General features: G+C 47.9%; 1 protein-coding gene across 1 annotated transcript in view; it reads right to left on the bottom strand.

Moving 5' to 3' along the window:
* The window catches only part of TYMP (thymidine phosphorylase), a 242030-nt gene that overhangs the window by 123936 nt on the left and 111412 nt on the right, over positions 1-6682 (bottom strand). The gene's annotated exons all lie outside the window — the stretch shown is intronic.

Genomic DNA, 6682 nt, shown 5'->3' with positions numbered 1-6682 from the left:
GACGTGGAGCTTTTGACTTTGTCAACTTCAATCTTCTTGCTGTGATTCCTGAATCGCAGGGGGTCGGACTAACAGGAGGATCACATGACGGAGTCCCATAGAAAGCATCGACACACATCCGAAAGACATGTGCACGATATACAGCACACTAGCAGAGTCAGCGAAAGCAAATTTGTGCAGGAATTGTGGCATCAAGCATTTTATTATTTACCACAAAGAAAACGAAAGAAACATGGCAGGCTGTGTGAGCGGCTTCTCACACATCCTCTCTAGCCCTTAGCTGAACAGAGAACAGAAGAGCAGAAGTTGTCAGCTTCACTTCCGCTCACACACACAGTGATAAGAAATGAAATCACCCGATCACGTGACCCCCTGCAATTGTGGCAGTGGAAAATACTAACATCCTCCCCCTTTTCCTTTGCAACTATTGCAGTGGCATCTAACACATTTGCAACATATAGTCAAACACATTTACTTGTTCCTCGTTAGCAAGCTTCGACAAAAGGTCAGCAGGAATTTCTTTTCCTGAATTGTTGCTGTTGAGTCGTTTAGTTGTGTCCGACTCTTTGTGACCCCATGGACCAGAGCACGCCAGGCACTCCTGTCTTCCACTGCGTCATTTTTGGTCAGACTCATGCTGGTCTCTTCGAGAACACTCTCCCACCATCTTGTCCTCTGTCGTCCCCTTCTCCTTGTGCCCTCCATCTTTCCCAGCATCAGGGTCTTTTCCAGGGAGTCTTCTCTTCTCATGAGGTGGCCAAAGTCTTGGAGCCTCAGCTTCAGGATCTGTCCTTCCAGTGAGCACTCTGGGCTGATTTCCTTCAGAATGGAGAGGTTTGATCTTCTTGCAGTCCATGGGACTCTCAAGAGTCTCCTCCAGCACCAGAATTCAAAAGCATCAATTCTTCGGCGATCAGCCTTCTTTATGGTCCAGCTCTCACTTCCATGCATCACTACTGGGAAAACCACATTTATCAATCCTCGTTTGATACAGCCTCTTGCATGAAATATCTTGATTTGCAAGTATTTGATTCTTTGCTTACAACCTTCAGAATTTAGCAAAGCTAAGCAAGATTTGTTGTCCTGGTAAACCTGTACAGGACAAGATACATTCAATCCCATGGCACTTTTGAGTTTGTCACCTTCAGTCTTCTAACTGTGATTCCTACATTGCACGGGGTAAGACTAGATGACTCTTGGGCTCCCTTCCAACCCTACAATTCCATTCTTCCATGTTCCTCGTAGAGCTTCCACCATCTGAAGGAATGGGTTGAACTCCAATAAGGCTACATGTTATGGGATTAAGGGGGCTACTCGTGCGTAAGCGTTTAAGCCCTCCAGGCTCTGCAAATCAGTTTCTAAACTCTCCCAGTCCGCGGAGCCATGGGTGCGTGGCTACCTCAATCGCTGGCAGAATCCGTCAGTGGGCGCTTCCGGAATTTACGCCAACATAAGAGTTCCTTAACGGAAACTCTCCGTCTGGATTCTCTGCGTGACAGTTTCCTGCGCGGAGTCGGCGTCCCCAGCAGAGGTCCTGAGCCCTCTCCGCTGTTCTCACTGGAAGCATCTTGGAGCCATCCCTCCGCCTGAGTTTCTGCAGGAACTCTCCCTCTCCCCCTGCTGGTTCCTTCCTCAGCATCTGAGGGTCTCTTAGCCTCCTTGAGCCCTTCCACCACATGACTCTCCGATGGCAGTTCCCTGACACTACACATCAATTCTGGTTTACAGAAATGTATGGTCATCCTGGCATTTCGGCCTGACTTAAAGGTAAAGGGAGCCCTGACCATTAGGGCCAGTCGTGACCAACTCTGGGGTTGCAGCGTCATCTCACTTTATTGGCTGAGGGAGCCGGCGTACAGCTTCCAGGTCATGTGGCCAGCATAACTAAGCCGTTTCTGGTGAACCAGAGCAGCACACAGAAATGCCATTTACCTTCCCACCAGAGTGGTACCTATTTATCTACTTGCACTTTGACATGCTTTCAAACTGCTGGGTTGGCAGGAAAAGGGACCAAGTAACGGGAGCTCACCCCGTCACGGGGATTTGAACTACCAACCTTCTGATCGGCAAGCCCTAGGCTCTGTGGTTTAACCCACAGGACCACCCGCGTCCCTCTCAGCCTGAGTTACTGTCTTTAAAAAAAATAATAATAAAATGGTTCTGTTTTTGGAAAGGACAGGGCTATTTTATTCCCGATATGATAGCAAATAATGGTCAGTTTCACTGGTCAACTTTTGCACTGTATTCCTTTTTGGGGAGACGATTTCAAATAACTCAAGCCATAATCTCCAACTGTCCCAAAAATGCCGGGACCGTCATGAAAATGTCACAACTCCTTACTTTGTCATGCAGAGTCCCAAATTCTCTAGGAGCCAAAGGAAAGTGGTGATGGGTTCGAGTCCCAGTGCTCTCTCCCAGCTTGGAGGAAGAGGGGGCTGAGAGGGGTGGGAGGGGAGATAACAAACCAAAAACAGGGTGCCTTAAAGCAGTTGCAGTATCCTTGGCCAAACCAGAGTAGCAGGGAATGGGCTCCCTCAGAAGCAAGCCCCGTTAATCTCGCTGGGGCTGGATCACAGGTAATGGCTGAAATCATATGAGGCGCACATCCCAAGTTGCCAGTAATGTGAACTGTGGCCCTATGGCTACTCAGAAGTAACAACAACAACAACAACAATTTATTTATACCCCACCCATCTGGCTGGGTTTCCCCCGCCACTCTGGGATGCTCCCAACAGAATATTAAAAACAAGATAAAACATAAAATGTTAAAAAAAAACTTCCCTAAAGATGTCTTCTAAAAGTCAGATAGTTGTTTATTTCCTTGACATCTGATGGGAGGGCGTTCCACAGGGTGGGTGCCACCACCGAGAAGGCCCTGTGCCTGGTTCCCTGCAACCTCACTTCTCGCAGGGAGGGAACAGCAAGAAGACCCTCAGAGCTGGACCTCAGTGTCTGGGTAGAATGACGGGGGTGGAGATGCTCCTTCATGTATACTGGGCCGAGGCCATTTAGGGCTTTAAAGGTCAGCACCAACACATTGAATTGTGTTCAAAAATGTACTGGGAGCCAATGTAGGTCTTTCAGGACTGGTGTCATGTGGTCTCCAGTCCAGCAGCTGCATTCTGGATTACTTGTAGTTTCTGGGTCACCTTTAAAGGTAGCCCCACGTAGAGCATGTTGCAGTAGTCCTAGCGGGAGATAACCAGAGCATGCACCACTCTGGCAAGACAGTCTGTAGGTCATTAGGGTGTCATCCTGCATACCAGATGGAGCTGGTAGACAGCTGCCCTGGACACAGAACTGACCTGTGCCTCCATGGACAGCTGTGAGTCCAAAATGACTCCCAGGCTGCACACCTGGTCCTTCAGGGGCACAGTTGCCCCATTCAGGACCAGGGAGTCCCCCACACCTGCCCACACCCTGCCCCGCAAAACAGTACTTCTGTTGTCAGGATTCAACTTCAATCTGTTATCCACTATCCATCCTCTGGGCCAATCACCCCCCTGGGACGCTCGCCCCGGCCTGCGGGCAGCTAGCCCTGCCCCTGGGTGCCCGAGCAGCTAGCTCCACCTCTGCTTCCAAGTCTGCCTTCCTATGATTCTCATCATTGGCTCCAGCGCCACCTAGTGTCAGGCTCCCTGCCTTCTGCCCTGCCAGTGCCAATAGACACCGGGCACTTGTCTGGGGAATGCACTCGGAAGACAAAAAAATTATCGAGGAGTTAGTGACCTGACATGGTTACCCTTCCTGTCTCTGTTCCTGCCCTCTCCCTTGCTCTTGTGAAGTTTTTTGATGGTGTGAGAACAGTCTTTAATGTCCTGAGAATGTTGGGAGGGGGTGAAGCCCCCCCCCCCACCAGCTGCCTTAATCTGTTGTGGAAGATAATGCTGGGTAGCTTCTTTGAAGTTGGACTTTGTTTTGAGAAAGTGAGGCATTGGCAGGGGGTGGCTACTGGAGGCTCTGCACATAGCCAGCCTTGAAAGATACACAGGTTATCTATAAAATCGGATAGTTTGGGCAGAGTTTCTTTGAAGCTTCTGAACGGACTGATCGACCGAAGGACTACTTGGAGGAGTCACTTCACTGCTTCTTGAGGACTTCTAAGTGGGAGATTGAAGTGCTTGCTTGATACATATACATCACTTGCTGCCTTAGAATAAAATCTTTAACCTTCTCACTCACTTGTGTATTCTATATTGCTTCTGAATCTCATTTTAAAAGAACCACCTTGCCTTTGGCAAGGCAGCACCACAGCGACAAGCAGTGCAATGGATGAGCCTCACCCTGGGAAAACCTCCTCCTGCTTCACCCTCAAGAAAGAAGGGCATTTTCGCTGGCCAGGTTTAATTCAAATCCATCAAACCTCCTTTGGGGAAGGTTCTCAGGCAGGGTGGAAGGAGAAAGAACTTGACCATGTGAAGACCACCTGGTGGAAACCCTTACACATATGGTTCTCAATTGTAAACTATATGCTGATCTCCGTCAGCAATTTCTAGATCAACTCTGTATCCCCAAATGGAAACCAGAGTTGGAGGTCATACATTTACTATTACTGGGGAATGATCAGGAGCTCACCAAGTTAGTGGCTAAATATCTCTATTTGGTTTTTTGTCGTCGAAATACACTGCAGACCAAGAGATGTGACGATAGACTGCTCTGCCTCCTTACTTTTAGCAAATGTTTTGTGCCACTGGAGAAGTGGTAATTCTGTATTGATTTGTTTTGGATGTTTGTATGTGATGCCAGTAAAATGATTGATGATGATGATACAAGCAGTGCCAGATTTACATATAAGCTAAACAGCCTGTAGTTTAGGGCCCCACTGTCTTGTGCGCCCCACCCAAAAAAGTCAAGAAAAAAACCTGGATGTATATTTCCAAAACAGAACATAAAAAACAACAACAAATAAAATAAAACCTACATACAGCAACAGTGTTTTGTGTTGTGTAGGTTCCTATGATGTAAGTCATGGGCCTCGCCTGCTAGCCTGCTCCCTAAAATATCACTGGTTTGCTCCTTTCTATATACAGTGGTACCTCCAGTTGTTGTTTAGTCGTTTAGTCGTGTCCAACTCTTCGTGACCCCATGGTACCTCCAGTTACAAACTTAATTTGTTCCAGAGGGCCGTTCTTAACCTGAAACTGTTCTTAACCAGAGGCGTGCTTTTGCTAATGGCGCCAGCGGCACACGATTTCTGTTCTCATCCTGGGGCAAAGTTCTCAACTTGATGTAACTCTTCCAGGTTAGTGGAGTTTGTAACCTGAAGTGTTTCTAATCTGAGGCATTTGTAACTCGAGGTACCATTGTATAGGGTGCCAACATTCTGCATGGACTGGTTGCATGGCAACATGGGCAAATGGCTTGAGATACCTATTAGGTCCATAAATTACCATATAGCATATATTCCACACAAAAAACAGCAACCATTTGTTGTTGCCAAAGGACAGCTGGACATATCAAGGGACCCATTGCCTTCGGTAGCTTAGAGCCTCATCAAACCTAAATCTGGCCCTGAGTGACTGGCAGAAGGAGAGCACACGATGCAAATTGGGAAAGGTATGTACAGTTTTCTCAGGCTCCAGAATTTATACAGATTGCAGAATTTCGCCCTTATGGGCACAGAATTTTGATTTTTTTTTGCTTCAAGCTCACAAAACAGGGAAATTAGCAAATATTACAGTTATGGAGATCTTTGCCTCCCTGCCCCCTATAAAGCCCACCAAGCGGAAATGGGAAAACCCACACTTCCCAGCCTTGCTTCAACTCACCCACACTTAAGACAACTGGATAGACTAAGGGGAATCCAGCCAAAGAATCTGGGAACCGGGAGACCCAAAGGTGTAGCCGCCTCACTAAACCCAGCCCCCCAGCTCTGAGGACCCTCCCATCAAACCTAAATCTGGCCCTGGCTACAAACTAAGTACAAGTCTTCAGACATCTGACAAACAGGACTCTAGTTCGAGCGCATGGGAGCACTTTCCATGTGGGCAAAGCAAAACGGTGTGAAAGGATGCAGGTGGAAATTAATGAGTAGATGAAACCCATGGCAGCTGTGAGGCTGGAGCTGTTGAGTGGTTGCCAATCCCCTCACTGTCTCTGCTTTCTCAAGCTACTTTCCACACCTTTTCTTTCTTTTTGTAGCATTTGCAAGTGACGAGAACGGCCCTTGCCCCGCATTTCCTGCTTCCCATACACAGCTGCATCCTTGACCTTGCTGGGTGCCCACCCACATTAAGAGTTCGAACCAGGTCAGGGGTGGGAAGAATCAAAGATCCAGCTTCCAGCAAGGAACATGAAGTGCCTGTTCTGTCAAATCAAAGGAGCTGCTGAGCTGTGGGGGCCATTTTGGCTTTCCACCTCCGCAACCTGACTTGCCCGGTTCCTGCATTTTTGGCTGCCTCCAGGCTCATTATTTCGTGGAAGGAGAAAGAGTAACCCAGATGATCAAGGGGAATCAAGAAGGTTGCAGAGTTGGAAACTTTTAAGGCCACTTCTGCACCAAACCTTTAAAGCAGTATCACACTGCCTGAAGCAGCCATGGCTTTCCCCCAAAGAATCCTGAAAACTGTGGCTTGTTAAGGGTGCTGAGAAATAATTGTTCCTGTCCCGGAGCTATAATTCCCAGCATTCCCTGGGGAGAGGGATTGATTGTTAATAGGAGTCTCCTATCACCTTCCAGCAT

The sequence above is a fragment of the Podarcis gaigeae genome, assembly GCF_964106915.1.
Source record: "Podarcis gaigeae genome assembly, chromosome: 10".
Taxonomy (NCBI): domain Eukaryota; kingdom Metazoa; phylum Chordata; class Lepidosauria; order Squamata; family Lacertidae; genus Podarcis; species Podarcis gaigeae.
This window is presented reverse-complemented; position numbering and strand designations above follow the sequence as displayed.